Consider the following 18,967-nt stretch of genomic DNA (forward strand, 5'->3'; position numbering starts at 1 on the left):
TTTTCATATTAATATTGATTTAACTTAATATTCTACACAGCATAGTATCTTAAAATGAGTTTTGAAGCCAGACTGTCCTGAGTTAACAACTCTGTGAACCTTAACATTGCCTTAACTTAGAGGTTTTAGAGCTCTATCAAATCTCCTCTACTTACTCCATATTCCCTCCTAAAGTATCTCATCCATGCTCCAGAATTTGTATCTCTAGCACAAGCTTTTACACTGGGAAATCAACGAAGGTCCCTGAGGAGGTAAGATTTTAGCTGAAGGCTGAATGTCAGGAAGGAATCAGCCACAAGAAGAAAGGAGGGAAAAGAAATAAAGCCAGAGTGACTGTAAGGTAGTGGAAGTGAGGGGTGAGTGATAGGGGAGGAGCTCACACTGGCCTTCTTCCTGCTTCTCCAGAAGGTACTTCCCACTTTCTGATCTTTGCACCAGTTCTCTCTGCTTGGAATTCTTGTCTTCTTGTGGCCAGAGAGTCTTTCAAGGCTGTGTAAGCCAGGAATAGGAGTTTGGATTTTATTCTAAGCATAATAGGGAATCACTAGAGGTGTTCAAGCAGAAGAGTGTTATGATATGATGTATGGGTTTAAAAAATTATCTGACATTTTTTAGCATGGCAATACACTGTCTACCCTGGTAATAAATTAATGTGTACAATTTTCAAAATATGTTGGGTAGTTTCCAAGAAAAGTGCTTCTGAGCGTGTACACTGAAGTGCATGTAGAGCCATTTAAATAGATGGCTTTATAATTTTACAATTTTTGAATTCAGGGGTTCTGTTACCATTTCTTCAAGTTGCTGAAGAATGGAAGCTCTTTCTTTATAATCCAGGCTTTTAGATTGAATTTGTTTCAACTTCATTTCATGTCCTGGAACTACAAAGCCTGCAATTATAGATGATGATGGTTTAGATGACCTAATCCAGTCACATAATTGTGCACATGAGAAATCTTCTGTCTTGACAAAGATTACAAAACTAAGAGATGGAGCTTGGATTAAAAACCAGCTCTCATGTACTCCGTGTTCCAGAAATGTCTGTTGGGCTAAAACAAGAGATTTATATCACTCAACTTCAGTGTCATATCAGACAGACCCTGGTTTTACATTCTGCTTAACAGGATTGGATCCTGATGTGTTATTTTGTAGTTGTAGTCACTGTTGCTTTAGCATGAAAATCATTCACATAATTGTAATTTATCATGACCACCAGTGCTGTTTATGCTTCTTTTCTCCTGGATATTTGGGTTTGGGCAACTTTTCTTCCTGCTGACTATGCTCAAAACAGATCTACCTCAAGAATGCCTGTTCTCCTTTGAAATCTGTTATCAGCAGAATGAACTAACATGTTATCAGTATTTACAAAATCATCAACATTTGAGTATGAGATGGTTTGTTTCTCTTTGCAGCTCATTCTAGTCAAAGTCATTATGTATCCTGCTCCGTTCATCTGAGCCATCAGTGGTTCCAACATCAGCTTTGGCAAAGCAATTGTAGATTACATCTGAAGTGTGTATCCCATCCCACATAGCAATGAAATATTTTATCAGCATATCAGGAACATGACATTTATTTACATCTGCAATACAACAATGCTACATAGCTGTAATGTTGGTAGGCAAAAATAAAAATAAAAAAGACTACAGACTTGTTTTCACTTAAACCTCTAGTGTCTGTGTGCAGCAATAAGTAATAGAATTTTCACATTCTGGTAAGACATTTTTCTCTCATTGTAGGAGCCATTTCACAAAAAACCTGCCACACAATGCATTTTTGTTAATATTATGTACACACAGGAAAGGTGTGCATACAAAGGGAGTTTTCAAATTTCCACATAAGTGATTCTGATTTCTTTGCTCCTCTAAGCACTGTAACTGAGGAAAGCCAAAGAACCATATCTTTTTATAAAATATATTTATTTTTCTCCTGGACAACATTCTTCTGTCAGAGTATGCCTCTGGTTAGGCTTCAGACTGTAGAGGTGCATTGGATGTGCTCTCATGGACACATCTATTCTGATTTGGCTTCCCATTTTCAAGATGATCTTTGACAAACAAGGCTATTGCAGATGCTTCACTTTTTACATGAAGTGACATGATATTGTGATAATGCTGAAAACATTGTTACTATGTCCAAGCAACTTTCACAATAGTATGCAAAACACAGTCCCTGCCTTCTTAGGGATCACATTCCTTGAGTTCCTACTAAGTATCAGGCAAGCTTTCTTACATTCTGGGTTTTTAAAAAATATACATGGTCTCAGTTAATAGTCCAACAACTTTGGGTAGTATCCTCTTAAGGTCTATCTCTTGAAATTTCAGCAACAACTATAACTTTTTTAAAAAGTCCATAGACATCTCCTTATGAAGATATAAAAGGATGCAGTGAAAAGTGAGAAAACTTAGATTTAAACAGGTTAAGTACCTTGTTAAAGGTTAATAGCAAAGCTGAAATTCAAATGCAATGTCTCTTTTGACTCCAAAGTCCCCTGTATACCTTTATACAATGCAGCTTCCTGTGGGACCAAGCCCAGACTGACTTCACAAACAGCATCTTAAAGGATGAGTGGGACAAGAGCATAATAGAGAAAAAGCTTGCTATTTATGTAATATATCCCACAGAAGGAACCCTTTTTTCAGTCAGAAAGGTAACATTATTCAGTTGTCTAGACTTATTGAGAGAGTTTTTATACAATTTTAGCCTGTCAAATTAGAAAGGCCAACATTCTAGGAATTTTTTTTTACTACCTGCAATTAAACAGAACAGTTCAGTTCAACAAACTTTTACTGAGGTATTATGTGCCAAGAAGTATGCTAAGTACTAGAGGTACATGTGCTCAAGAACTCAAATTATACACATAATTGGTGCATTAAAAAACATGCAAGTATAAAAGTCATTGTGTCCTGGATTTTGTTACAACTCTGGTTTCAATACGATTCATATGACTTTACTTTTCTGACTGTAAATTTATGAGGTTGAATTGTATTACCTGGTCTTCAAGAAAAATTTTTATGATCAAGCTATATTGGATTCTGGCAAAAATACTGCTTTAAGTCATTGCTTTTCTCTTTCGAATTTTGCTACATTCTATTGTTTAGCAGTTGACACTGAGGAATAACAGGCATCTTCTGCTTTCTCTTGATTGGCAGGTGCCAGCATTTGATACAGACAGAAATTTCAACACATTTGTATTACCCATGGAGAGCTCTACCTTAAGAAACTCTCTTCATCATATGCTCATGAAGAAGTGAGTGTAAATGTCTATTCACCAAGAGTTTGGTGGTTTCCTCTAGAACAATTGGACTAAAACATTGATTCTTTTTTTAATTTTTATTTATTTATTTATTTATTTTTTATTAAGGTATCATTGATATACAATCTTATGAAGGTTTCACATAAGCAACATTGTGGTCACTTACTACATTCATCCATATTATCGAGTCCCCCTCACCCCACCACAGTCACTGTCCACCAGCCTATCAAGATGCCACTGTCCCTACTTGTCTGTGTTACACCATCTTCCCCATGATCCCTCCCACACCATGTGTGCCAATCATAATGCCCCTCAACCCCCTTCTCCCTCCCTTCCCCCCCCACCCTCCCCCACCCCTTCCCCTTGGAAACTGCGAGTCCCTTCTTGGAGTTGGTGATTCTGCTGCTGTAAAACCAGTGTATGGATAAGTCTACATCAAAATCAACTGGATGTTAATTGTTAACATAGATTCCTGGCCTACAGAGTCACATTTTTGAAGGGTGGAAGATGGCGATCTGTATTTGTAGCAAGAGACCAAGGTGATGGTGATAAGCTTAGAAAACAATGGAAAAGCAGAGACTATGGAAACCTACTTATTTAATCCCCCAATCTCAACATAGAATCAGATTTTTCAGTTTATGGTAGTGCCTATCAGAGTTAAAAACACAAAGTGTCAGAATGTTATTTAGTAGGTATAACGTAAATCTTTCATTCTGCAGCTTCAAATCTCTTTACTATCCCTGGCAACTGGTACCCTATAATTCTGGGCTTAATGACTCTAGGATATATTGCTTCGAAGGCCTAATTTCAGTCTCCAGTTTGTAAAATCAATGCAAATGAAATATTATTCAAAGCTCACTTCCATTTGATAAGTGATAGATGTTTTTGTTATGCCTGCTCATCTCTGGAGCATGCCTACACTCCTTCCTTGAGTGTGTACTTTGCTTTATTAAACTACTCTTTACTTGTACCTGCTCTGCCTGCTTGTGAATTCTTTCTCGATCAGAGTTAAGAACCCTCCCACGGATTGAGGTCTCACCTAATATGCAGGAAGATTTCGCAGATTGGATTGCTCAACAACATTTTGGCAACCACAGAGGGACACTTAGCATGGTACTCATTAGTGGTCTAGTAGCTGGGCTTGGTGGTAGAGATACAATGAATACAGAAGTTTAACTTTGGTTTTATTTTTCAGGATGTATTTATTTTATTAATATTTTTATTTTTATTTTTTAAATTTTTTGTGGTATCATCATTAATATACAATTACATGAGCAACATTGTGGTTACTAGATCCCCCCCATTATCAAGTCCCCCCCACATACCCCATTACAGTCACTGTCCATCAGCAGCATAGTAAGATGCTATAGAATCACTACTTGTCTTCTCTGTGCTATACTGCCTTCCCCACTACATTTGTGTGCTAATCGCAATGCCCCTTATTCCCCTTCTCCCTCCCAGCCCACCCACCCGCCCCAGTCCCTTTCCCTTTGGCAACAATTAGTCCATTCTTGGGTTCTGTGAGTCTGCTGCTGTTTTGTTCCTTCAGTTATTGCTTTGTTGTTAGACTACACAGATGAGTGAAATCATTTGGTACTTGTCTTTCTCCACCTGGCTTATTTCACTGAGCATAATACCCTCTAGCTCCATCCATGTCATTGCAAATGGTAGGATTTGTTTTCTTCTTATGGCTGAGTGATATTCCATTGTGTATGTGTATCACATCTTCCTTATCCATTCATATTCTGATGTACACTTGGGTTGCTTCCATTTCTTGGCTATTGTAAATAGTGCTGCGATAAACAAGGTTGCATATGTCTTTTTGAGACCGGGAAACTGCATTCTCGGTAAATTCCTAGGAGTGGAATTCTTGGGTCAAATGGTATTTATATTTTTATTTTTTTGATGAACCTCCATACTGCTTTCCACAATGGTTGAACTAGTTTACATTCCCACCAAAAAACCTCCATACTGCTTTCCACAATGGTTGAACTAGTTTACATTCCCACCAGCAGTGTAGGAGGATTCCCCTTTTTCTGCAGCCTTGCCAGCATTTGTTGTTCCTATTCTTTTCTACATTGGCCATCCTAACTGATGTGAGGTGATAGTTCATTGTGGTTTTAATTTCCATTTCCCTGATAATTAGTGATGCGCAGCATCTTTTCATATGCTTGTTGGTCATCTGAATTTCTTCTTTGGAGAAGTGTCTGTTCATATCCTCCACCCATTTCTTAATAGGGTTATTTGCTTTTTGGGTGTTGAGGCATATGAGTTCTTTATATATTTTGGATGTTAACCCCTTGTCAGATATGTCATTTACAAATATATTCTCCCATACTGTAGGATGCCTTTTTGTTTTGCTGACAGTTTCCTTTGCTGTACAGAAACTTTTTAGCATGATGTAGTCCCATTTGTTCATTTTTTATTTTGTTTCCCTTGCCCAAGGAGATACGTTCAGAAAAAAGTTGCTCATGTTTATATTCAGGAGATTTTTGCCTATGTTTTCTTCTAAGAGTTTTATAATTTCATGACTTACATTCAGGTCTTTGATCCATTTTGAGTTTACTTTTGTGTATGGGGTTAATTCTCTTGCATATAGCTATCCAGTTTTGCCAACACCAGCTGTTGAAGTGGCTGTCATTTCCCCATTGTGTATCCATGGCTCCTTTATTGTATATTAATTGACCATATATGCTCGGGTTTATATCTGGGCTCTCTAGTCTGTTCCATTGGCCTATGAGTCTGTTGTTGTGCCAGTACCAAATTGTATTGATTACCGCGGCTTTGTAGTAAAGCTTGAAGTCCGGGAACATAATCCCACCCCCCACCCCTGCTTTATTCTCCCTTCTCAGGATTGCTTTGGCTCTTTGGGGTCTTTTGTGGTTCCATATGAATTTTAGAACTGTTTGCTCTAGTTCATTGAAAAATGCTGTTGGTTTTTTGATAGGGATTGCATTGAATCTGTAGATTGCTTTAGGTAGGATGGCCATTTTTTATTTTATTCTTAATTGAAGTATTGTTAATATACAATCTTATATCAGTTTCAAGTATACAACACATTGGTTCAATAGTTACCCCTACTATTAAATCCTCCCCCCAACTAGTACAGTATCAGTCAACATAAGAAAATGTTACAGAACCACTGACTCTATTTATATTCTCCCTGCTGTACTACTATTCCCATAACCAATCTACATTATGATTGAGAATTTTTGTGCCCCTCTATCCCCCTCAACCTCCCTATCCACCCACCCTGACACCTCCTTCAAGAAAACAAAATTCCTGATTTGAAAAGCTATATGCACCCCTATGTTTACTGCTGCATTATTTACCATATCCAAGACATGAAAGCAATCTAACTGTCCATCAAAAGAGGAATGAATAAAGAAGATGTGGTGTATATACAAAATGGAATATTATTCAGCCATATAAAAAGTTAAAATTACTTATTAAGCAAAAATGTGGATTCAGAAAAGTTCCCAGGAAGATTGAATCTCAAAGATAAGACACAGGAATAAATGGTAAAATATATAAGTGCTTTGATTCTTCCTGCAGAAGAAACAGTCTTTTATCTTTCTCTCTATCCCATAAGGACTCTTGCAAAGACTTTGTTTTCTTTATGTTGGGTTTACAGGCTGTGCATTTGGGTCAGCTGCTATCTGGCAATATGAATCACTGAAATTCAGAGCCCAGAGTTATTTTACCTGTATAAAAGCTGATTGGTTCGACAGCATAAGACCACAAAAGGAAGGAGACTTCAGAAAGAGTAACAAGTGGTGGAATAACCTAAGTGATGGCCAGCAGACTGCGACAGTGTTATTTACAGTGTAGTTATCTCCCTTTTTACTTATAAGGAAACTAGCTTTCAGAGAAGAAACTTTTTGAAGGTCATGCTGCTAGTTTGGGTAAGAGCAGTTCAAATCATAAGGGTATGATACATGTAATTTATTTTAAGGTAGAGTCCAGTCAGTGGTGAGGTGAAAAACCCCTCTCACATCCTACCTTCTCCCCTTCACTTTATTCCAGATATACTGGCCTTCTCTCATTTCCTAAACATACCAAGTTTTCTCCTGCCTCAGGCATTTACCCAGGTTAGTCTATCAAAACAACCCCCTTAACATAGCTTGCTGCTACCCATTCTTTAGATCTCTTAACTATCACCTTTGGTCTGGTCCCTTGAAGACTAGATTATACACTTAGAGCTCTCACCACTGGTAATTATCTAATGAGATGTGATTATTTAATCACATGCTTATTTCTTCTACTGCTAAAATATAAACTTAATGAGGACAGGGATAGAGACTGTGTTGTCTTTTGTTGTGTCCTCACTATCTGGCATACTGTAAAACTGCTGGAAAAAATAACACATGTCAATGTACTACAGTCTACTCCACTGATAAATAAGAAGTTTCTAAGTATTTCTCATTATAGACGATTAATGTCATTACTCCCTTATGCTAACGCATAAAATTGAGAGATAAATGTATTTCAATCATGTCTATGTATGATACAGACCTAAATTTAATTCTCTTTTACAACCCTATCATAAAATGTGCCAGGGTTGTTGACTCACAATTTTTAATTCCCATTATGTACTGCTTAAAATTCATGCATTATTCATTCAGTGTCAAAATGCCCAGAAGCACTTTTTTTTTGTAGATAATTATTTTTTATTGAAGGGTAGTTGACACACAGTATTACATTACATTAGTTTCAGGTGTACAACATAGTAATTCAACATTTATATACATGACAATTCTAGGTACCAGCTATCACCATACCAAGCTGTTACAATATCTTGACTATATTCATTACATCCCGGTTACTTATTATTTTACCATTGGAAGTGTATACTTTTTTTGAGTGTGTGGGAGGGAATCTCTCATATTTATTGATCAAATGGTTGCTAACAACAATAAAATTCTGTATAGGGGAGTCAATGCTCAATGAACAATCATTAATCCACCCCAAGCCCAATTTTCATCAGTCTCCAATCTTCTGAGGCATAACAAACAAGTTCTTACATGGAGAACAAATTCTTACATAGTGAATAAGTTACAGAGTGAACAATACAAGGGCAACCATCAAAGAAACCACTGGTTTTGCTCATGCAGTATGAACTGTAAACAGTTCAAATATGAAGACTCATTTGATTTTTATACTTGATTTATATGTGGATACCACATTTCTCTCTTTATTATCATTATTTTTAATAAAATGCTGAAGTGGTAGGTAGATAGAAGATAAAGGTAGAAAATATAGTTTAGTGTTGTAAGAGAGCAAATGTAGATGATCAGGTGTGTGCCTGTAGACTATGTGTTAATCCAAGCTAGACCAGGGCAATAAAACTTCCAAGTATGCAGAAGATTTCTTTCAGAACGGGAGGGTGAGGTTCTAAGCCTCACCTCTGTTGATCCCCAATTTCTCACCTGATGGCCCCCCTGCGACTGTGCCTGTCTTAGGTTGTTCCTCCCTTGAGGAATCTTACCCGTCTCTGGCTAACCAGTCATCTTCCGGGGCCATACAAGGAAATGTAAAGTTGGTAAGTGAGAGAGAAGCCTTATTGATTGAAATGGTTAGGTTTTTATTTCTTTGCATATTTATGCCCTGTAGCTTCTATGCCCAGCATTTGTCTTGAGGTATCTTTACCACTTGGAAGAATTATGATACTAGGTAAATTTGATGTGACGCACGAATTCTATTTAAGGGTTGTAATTAGGAAGGAAGAAGAAAAGCTATAGAAGTAGCAGGCAGCAGAAAACCTGGGAAGATTGATTATTTCTTTGACATATCTTCTTGTAGAGTAACTTCAGCATGTATAGGTTTTAAGCTATTACTTAAATTGCGCACACACATTAACATAATAGGAGTACAGTTACATAACCAAAGCATACCTGTAATTACCAGCCATCTCCAGTGAAACCAAGAAAACCAGTTAGGCACCTTAGGCCTTTGTGAAAACTTATCTATGATATGGTGGATATTGTCCAACTGAACTTGAACAGTCTGAGAGAAATCAGACAAATTAAAACAATCCATTCCTGGGGACTGTTCACATGCCATATGTTCTTTTAACAGTAAATAGTCTGTAGTTGTAAGATTTTGGAGCACTACAATTTGCACTTCTCCTAATTCTTGATTGAGTTCCAACAGTATAGATCCAGTCAAATTTGTTGTTTTACTGTGTGCACAGGCCAGCTTAGATATCTCCTTCCTCATTCCCATGGCAAGTCCAGGAAATGGTGGGATGAGTGCATCTACAGCTGTAGCAGTGCATGGATCTTTGTTGGGGTTTTTTGATGATCATCTTCTGGCATGAGTCTTCCAGAGAGTGCTGATGTTGGAAGTTCTTTTTCATATCGTATCTTAGTTCATTTTCGGGGTAGCCCAATTAGGCTTTGATCCTCTGTATAAACACAAACAGACGCTTTGCCTACACTTTTATATGCCCAATATACTCTTGTGTAGAACTCATTGGAGGTTACTACACAGGAACTGCCCTTTTTTTTGGTATCACTAATCTACAGATACATGATGAATATTATGTTTACTAGGCTCTCCCCTATACCAGGTCCCCCCTATAAACCCCTTTACAGTCACTGTCCATCAGCATAGCAAAATGTTGTAGAATCCCTACTTGCCTTCTCTGTGTTGTACAGCCCTCCCTTTTCTCCTACTCCCCCATGCATGCTAAACTTAATACCCCCCTACATCTCCCCCCTCCCTTATCCCTCCCTACCCACCCATCCTCCCCAGTCCCTCTCCCTTTGGTACCTGTTAGTCCATTCTTGAGTTCTGTGATTCTGCTGCTGTTTTGTTCCTTCAGTTTTTCCTTTGTTCTTATACTCCACAGATAAGTGAAATCATTTGGTATTTCTCTCTCCGCTTGACTTGTTTCACTGAGCATAATACCCACCAGCTCCATACATGTTGCTGCAAATGTTTGGATTTGCCCTTTTCTTATGGCTGAGTAGTATTCCATCGTGTATATGTACCACATCCTCTTTATCCATTCATCTATCGATGGACATTTAGGTTGCTTCCAATTCTTGGCTATTGTAAATAGTGCTGCGATAAACATAGGGGTGCACTGATCTTTCTCATACTTGATTGATACATTCTTCGGGTAAATTCCTAGGAGTGCAATTCCTGGGTCAAATGGTATGTCTGTTTTGAGCATTTTGATGTACTTCCATACTGCTTTCCACAATGGTTGAACAAGTTTACATTCCCACCAGCAGTGTAGGAGGGTTCCCCTTTCTCCACAGCCTCGCCAACATTTGTTGTTGTTTGTCTTTTGGATGGCAGCCATCCTTACTGGTGTGAGGTGATACCTCATTGTAGTTTTAATTTGCATTTCTCTGATAATTAGCGATGTGGAGTATCTTTTCATGTGTCTGTTGGCCATCTGTATTTCTTTTTTGGAGAACTGTCTGTTCAGTTCCTCTGCCCATTTTTTAATTGGGTTATTTGTCTTTTGTTTGTTGAGGCGTGTGAGCTCTTTATATATTCTGGACGTCAAGCCTTTATCGGATGTGTCATTTTCAAATATATTCTCCCATACTGTAGGGTTCCTTTTTGTTCTATTGATGGTGTCTTTTGCTGTACAGAAGTTTTTCAGCTTAATATAGTCCCACTTATTCATTTTTGCTGTTGTTTTCCTTGCCCGGGGAGATATGTTCAAGAAGAGGTCACTCATGTTTATGTCTAAGAGGGTGTTGCCTATGTTTTCTTCCAAGAGTTTAATGGTTTTGTGACTTACATTCAGGTCTTTGATCCATTTTGAGTTCACTTTTGTATATGGGGTTAGACAATGGTCCAGTTTCATTCTCCTACATGTAGCTGTCCAGTTTTGCCAGCACCATCTGTTGAAGAGACTGTCATTTTGCCATTGTATGTCCATGGCTCCTTTATCAAATATTAATTGACCATATATGTCTGGGTTAATGTCTGGATTCTCTAGTCTGTTCCATTGGTCTGTGGCTCTGCTCTTGTGCCAGTACCAAATTGTCTTGATTACTACAGCTTTATAGTAGTGCTTGAAGTTGGGGAATGAGATCCCCCCTACTTTATTCTTCTTTCTCAGGATTGCTTTGGCTATTCAGGGTCTTTGGTGCTTCCATATGAATTTTTGAATTATTTGTTCCAGTTCATTGTAGAATGTTGCTGGTAGTTACATAGGGATTGCATCAAATCTGTATATTGCTTTGGGCAGGATGGCCATTTTGACGATATTAATTCTTCGTAGCCACGAGCATGGGATGAGTTTCCATCTATTAGTGTCCCCTTTAATATCTCTTAAGAGTGACTTGTAGTTTTCAGAGTATAAGTCTTTCACTCCCTTGGTTAGGTTTATTCCAATTGTGAATGTAGTTGTTTTCCTGATTTCTCTTTCTGTTGGTTCATTGTTAGTGTATAGGAAAGCCACAGATTTCTGTGTGTTGATTTTGTATCCTGCAACTTTGCTGTATTCCAATGTCAGTTGTAGTAGTTTTTGGGTGGAGTCTTTAGGGATTTTTATGTACAGTATCATGTCATCTGCAAATAGTGACAGTTTAACTTCTTCTTTACCAATCTGGATTCCTTGTATTTCTTTGTTTTGTCTGATTGCCATGGCTAGGACCTCCAGTACTCTGTTAAATAACAGTGGAGAGAGTGGGCATCCCTGTCTAGTTCCCGATCTCAGAGGAAATGTTTTCAGGTTCTCGCTGTTGAATATAATGTTGGCTGTGGGTTTATCATAGATGGCCTTTATTATTTGGAGGTACTTGCCCTCTATTCCCATTTTGCTGAGAGTTTTTAAGATGAATGGATGTTGAACTTTGTCAAATGCTTTTTCAGCATCTATGGAGATGATCATGTGGTTTTTGTCTTTCTTTTTGTTGATGTGGTGGATGATGTTGATGGACTTTCGAATGTTGTACCATCCTTGCATCCCTGGGATGAATCCCACTTGGTCATGTTGTATGATCCTTTTGATGTATTTTTGAATTCGGTTTGCTAATATTTTGTTGAGTATTTTTGCATCTATGTTCATCAGGTATATTGGTCTGTAGTTTTCTTTTTTGGTGGTGTCGTTGCCTGTTTTTGGTATTAGAGTGATGTTAGCTTCATAGAATGAGTTCGCGAGTATCCCCTCCTCCTCTATTTTTTGGAAAACTCTAAGGAGAATGGGTATTATGTCTTCCCTGTATGTATGATAAAATTCCGAGGTAAATCCATCTGGCCCGGGGGTTTTGTTCTTTGGTAGTTTTTTGATTACCGCTTCAGTTTCGTTGCTGGTAATTGGTCTGTTTAGATTTTGTTTCTTTCTGGGTCAATCGTGGAAGGTTGTATTTTTCTAGGAAGTTGTCCATTTCTCCTAGGTTTCCCAGCTTGTTAGCATATCGGTTTTCATAGTATTCTCTAATAATTCTTTGTATTTCTTTGGGGTCCGTCGTGATTTTTCCTTTCTCGTTTCTGATACTTTTGATTTGTGTTGACTCTCTTTTCTTCTTAATAAGTCTGGCTAGAGGCTTATCTATTTTTATTTTCTCGAAGAACCAGCTCTTGGTTTCATTGATTTTTGCTATTGTTTTATTCTTCTCAATTTTATTTATTTCTTCTCTGATCTTTATTATGTCCCTCCTTCTGCTGACCTTTGGCCTCATTTGTTCTTCTTTTTCCAATTTCGATAATTGTGACATTAGACCATTCATTTGGGATTGTTCTTCCTTTTTTAAATATGCTTGGATTGCTATATAGTTTCCTCTTAAGACTGCTTTTGCTGTGTCCCACAGAAGTTGGGGCTTAGTGTTGTTGTTGTCATTTGTTTCCATATATTGCTCGATCTCCATTTTGATTTGGTCATTGATGCATTGATTATTTAGGAGCGTGTTGTTAAGCCTCCATGTGTTTGTGAGCCTCTCTGCTTTCTTTCTACAGTTTCTTTCTAGTTTTATGCCTTTGTGGTCTGAAAAGTTGGTTCGTAGGATTTCAATCTTTTGGAATTTTCTGAGGCTCTTCTTGTGGCCTAGTATGTGGTCTATTCTGGAGAATGTTCCATGTGCACTTGAGAAGAATGTATATCCTGTTGCTTTTGGATGTAGAGTTTTATAGATGTCTATTAGGTCCATCTGCTCTACTGTGTTGTTCAGTGCTTCGGTGTCCTTACTTATTTTCTGCCTGGTGGATCTGTCCTTTGGTGTGAGTGGTGTGTTAAAGTCTCCTAGAATGAATGCATTGCAGTCTATTTCCCCCTTTAGTTCTATTAGTATTTGTTTCACATATGCTGGTGCTCCTGTGTTGGGTGCATATATATTTAGAATGGTTATATCCTCTTGTTGGACTGAGCCCTTTGTCATTTTGTAGTGTCCTTCTTTATCTCTTGTTAATTTATTTGTTTTGAAATCTATTTTTTCTGATATTAGTACTGCAAGCCCTGCTTTCTTCTCACTGTTTTTTGCTTGAAATATGTTTTTCCATCCCTTGACTTTTAGTCTGTACATGTCTTTGGGTTTAAGGTGAGTTTCTTGTAAGCAGCGTATAGATGGATCTTGCTTTTTTATCCATTCTATTACTCTATGTCTTTTGATTGGTGCATTCAGCCCATTAAGATTTAGGGTGACTATTGAAAGATATGTAGTTATTGCCATTGCAGGCTTTAAATTTGTGGTTACCAAAGGTTCAAGGTTAGCCTCTTTAGTATCTTACTGTCTAACTTAGCTCGCTTATTGAGCTGTTATATACACTGTCTGGAGATTCTTTTCTTCTCTCCCTTCTTATTCCTCCTCCTCGATTCTTCATATGTTGGGTGTTTTGTGCTGTGCTCTTTCTAGGAGTGCTCCCATCTAGAGCAGTCCCTGTAAGATGTTCTGTAGAGGTGGTTTGTGGGAAGCAAATTCCCTCAGCTTTTGTTTGTCTGGGAATTGTTTAATCCCACCGTCATATTTGAATGAGAGTCGTGCTGGATACAGTATCCTTGTTTCAAGGTCCTTCTGTTTCATTGTATTAAATATATCATGCCATTCTCTTCTGGCCTGTAGGGTTTCTGTCGAGAAGTCTGATGTTAGCCTGATGGGTTTTCCTTTATAGGTGACCTTTTTGTCTCTAGCTGCCTTTAAAACTCTTTGTCCTTGGTCTTTGCCATTTTAATTATTATGTGTCTTGGTGTTGTCCTCCTTGGATCCTTTCTGTTGTGGGTTCTGTGTATTTCCGTGGTCTGTTCGATTATTTCCTCCCCCTGTTTGGGGAAGTTTTCAGCAATTCTTTCTTCTAAGATACTTTCCATCTCTTTTCCTCTCTCTTCTTCTTCTGGAAGCCCTATAATACGGATATTGTTCCTTTTTGATTGCTCACACAGTTCACTTAACATTGTTTCATTCCTGGAGATCCTTTTGTCTCTCTCTATGTCAGCTTCTATGCGTTCCTGTTCTCTGGTTTCAATTCCATCAATGGCCTCTTGCATTCTATCCATTCTGCTTATAAACCCTTCTAGAGTTTGTTTCATTTCTGCGATCTCCTTTCTGGCATCTGTGATCTCCCTCTGGACTTCATCCCATTTCTCTTGCGTATTTCTCTGCATCTCTGTCAGCATGTTTATGATTCTTATTTTGAATTCTTTGTCAGGAAGACTGGTTAGGTCTGTCTCCTTCTCTGGTGTTGTCTCTGTGATCTTTGTCTGCCTGTAGCTTTGCCTTTTCATGGTGATAGGAATAGTCTGCAGAGCTGGGACGAGTGACGGCTGGAAGGACTTCCCTTCTTGTTGGTTTGTGGCCCTCCTCTCCTGGGAGAACAGCGGCCTCTAGTGGCTTGTGCTGGGCAGCTGCGCGCAGACAGGGCTTCTGCTTCCTGCCCGGCTGCTATGGAGTTTATCTCCGCTGTTGCTGTGGGCGTGGCCTATCTCGGGCCTCCCCTTCGTGGGGCTCTGTGTTCTCTCAGGTCCGGATATGGTCTGGATATTGTCCTGTGTCCTCTGTTCTTTATTCTAGGAAGGGTTGTCTTTGTTATATTTTCATAGATATATGTGTTTTTGGGAGGAGATTTCCGCTACTCTACTCACGCCGCCATCTTCAGCCTGAAGCCGAGTTCCTTCCCATTCTTAGGCTTCCTGCGACTTGCCTTGGCTCGTGCACGAGGTTGCCTGATTGCCACAGTGCCTGCGTTTTCTCCCCTGCGTCAGTCACGCTGTCTCCGCACAACAATCTATGGTCTCCCCTCGGCTTCCTTGCGAAGGTGCGATGCCCAGACACAGCTGGCCACCCAATGCCAGGCGGGACGTGTCTTCCCACTCCGCTTGGGCCCCCACCTCTCACAGGCAAGAGGATCATGGACGAGCCCCCAAACTGTGAGAAACACACTCACTGATCCAAATTCAATAAGTGGACATGGAGACAAAGAGATCAGCGGAGCGAGGCTTTAATGACGGTCTTACAAGATCAGGTGTCTGGTGGGCAGGCCCCAGAAGCACTTTTAATTCTTCCTTATTTCCTACTGTCATTTTTCAAATCCTGCTGGGTCAGTCGGCACTGACTCATCTTAGAAAATATGCTCATTTGACTTCACTTTGACTTTCAAATAGGAGTTCCTTATATATAAAAAAGAAAGAAACATTTTCTCCTCTCTTCTCTCTTCTCTTGGATACAAAGCCAAAACCAATTCTGTGTTTCCTACAAGAGACTCTTTTTATTATAAAGACACCGATAGATTAAAAGGAAATATGTGGTAGGTGGTATACAATACAAAAAATAATCCAAAGAAAACTAGAGTGGCTATATCAATATCCCATAAAATAGATTACATAATAAGAAATATTATCATGAATAAAGATAGACATTCCATAATTACAAGGTCAATTCTCTAGGAAGACATAGCAATGCTAAATGTGTATGTACCTAAGAATAAAGATTGAATATAAATGAAGCAAAAAACAACAGAAATGAAAGTCAAAAGAGACAAAATACTATAGTTGGCTACTTCAACACACTTTTCTCAGTAACTGATGAAACAAGTAGACAGCATCAGTAAGGATATAAAAGATTTGAAGAATTCCACCAAGCAACATGATGTAATTGGCATTTATAGAAAACACCACTCAGAAAGACCAAAATGCACATTCTTTTCAACTGAACATGGAACATTATTTGACCAGAGTGGAATTAAATTAGGAATCTGTAACAATAAGATATTTCAAAAACCCTTAGTATTTGGAATTAGAAACACACATTTGTGCATAGTACATGGGTCAAAGAAGAAAGCATAAGTTAAATTATAAAATATTTTTAACTGGATGAAAATGAAAACATGGCATACCAAAATTTGTGGGTTGTAGCTAAAGCCATGCTTAGGGGACATTTATGGTGTTAAGTGCTTATTATATTAGAAAAGAAGGAAGTATTCAAATCAACAATCTAAACTACCATAATAACTAGAAATAGAAGAGCAAATAAAGAAAGAGAATGAAAGAAATTGAAAACAGAAAAATAATAGAAAAAATCAGTAAAACCAATAGCTGGTTATTTGAAAAGAATCATAAGCCTTAACTAATATGATCAGAAAGAAAAAGGGAAAACAAGCTATGAATACTAGGAATGAAAGAATGTCATTCAAGTCCTACACATATTAAAAGGATAAAAGGAAATGTTATGAACAGCCTTATGTCAAGATATTTCACAACTTAGATGAAACTGACAATTCTTTGAAAAACCAAATTTTCCTAATTAACTAAAAAAATAGAAAACTGAGTAAGCTATATTTTCTAAAGAAAGTGAATTCATAATTTTAAATACTACAGGATCAGATGGTTTCACTGATGAATTCAATGAAACATTTAAACAAGAAATAATATCAATCTTACACAAATGCTTCCAGAATTTAGAAGACAGAATAGTTCACAGGTAATCTTTAGGCCAGGATCACTTTGATATTAAAACCGGACTAAGACAACAAAAGAGAAAGCTACAGAGAAACATCCCATATGAATAAAGATACAAAATGACTTAACAAAATATTAGCAAATTAGATCCAGTAGTATCTAAAAAGGAGAACGCATAATGACCAAGTGGGGTTTATTCTGGCAATGCAAGTTGTATTAACATTTGAAAACAAATTGTTGTAATTCACCATATCAATAGAATAAAGGAGAAAAGCCATGTGATCATCTTAATAGATGCAGAAAAAGCATTTGAAAAACAAATCAAGACTAATTCATGATTTTAAAAAAGGAACGCTTAGCAAAAGAAAATGAAGGGTACTTCCTTAACCTAATAAAGGGCATTCACAAAAACAAAACCTTACTGTTTTACCTTTAAGATTGAGAACAAGGCAAGGATGTTCACTCTTGTCGTTACTTTCCACATTGTACTGGGGGTCCTAGCTATTGCAATAAGGTCAGTATAAAGAATAAAAGAGATAAAAATGAAGAAAGAAAAACAACACTATCTTTTACATAGAAAATCCTAATGAATCTCCAAAAAAACTATTAAATACATAAGTGAGCATGGTCACATGATATAAGATTAACATATAAAATGACTGTAGTTCTAAAAACCTGAAAAGAACAATTTGATATTGACATAAAATGGCCATTACATGTAAAATAGCATCCAAAAACATGAATTAGTTTACATTTAACAAATTATCTACAAACTTGTACATTCAGAACTTCAAATTTTGCTAACAAAAATTGAAGAAAACAACTAATTGGGATTGCTCTGAATTAACTTCCATGTAAAATGAAAGGGTAAGTGATCAAAATGTGCTAATTTGAAGGTTACATATAAATTGTTAAAAGTAAGTCTTACCAGTCAACAATAACAGCATCAAATATTTAGAACTTAGTCCAATAAAAGATATTTTATCAATAAAAGGATGTGAAAAAGAATCTCACACAAATATTAAGAAAAGGAAAATGGTGTGCCTACATTTTGTAGATTTCAGATAAAACAGACTTTTACACAAAAATAATATTAGGTATAGAGAGGATCATTACCAAATTGTAAATGTTGAATTCAAAATTTAAATATACTTATAACATCAAAATGTGAAGCAAAAATTGATAGAATTACAGAGAGAAGTTGACAAATCTACCACACAGAGGGAGAATCTACCACATTTCTCTCAATTAGTGTTAGATCAAGGAGATGAAAATAATTCAGAAAAATATAAAAGATACCAATATCACAATTAAAAAGTTTTACCTTAACATACAAATACTGACCCAAAAAAACAAATAATTTGAATAGTCCTAGAATCATGAAATAAATTAAAGCAGTATTTTAAAATGTTCCTCCAAAGAAAGCATAGGCAAATTTAATGAAATTTCAAGATCATCCTAATTTTAATCAAATTCTCGCAAGCCACAGATTTAAAAAGGAATAATTCTTAACTTATTCTTTGAAGATAGTATAATCATCATGATACCAAAACCAAAGACATCATGTGAAAGGAAAATGATATGTCCATTTCATTTATGAATATGAATATTAAATTCTGTGTGAAATATTAATAATTGAATCTAGTGGTTTGTTTATGCTGGAGTTGCAAGAGTGGTTTAATGTATAATGTATAAAACTTATTCAACATATTAACAGATTAAAAGAGAAAACATGATAATAGACATTTACTATCAAAAAATCCTTTGAAAAAATTTTAACTGTGGGATGCAATGTAGTCTATTTTCCACTAGACAGGAACAAGGAAGGATGTAGTCCTGATGTGTGCCAGTAGCTATCTTAT

Source organism: Manis pentadactyla (genome assembly GCF_030020395.1).
Source record: "Manis pentadactyla isolate mManPen7 chromosome Y unlocalized genomic scaffold, mManPen7.hap1 SUPER_Y_unloc_3, whole genome shotgun sequence".
NCBI lineage: Eukaryota > Metazoa > Chordata > Mammalia > Pholidota > Manidae > Manis > Manis pentadactyla.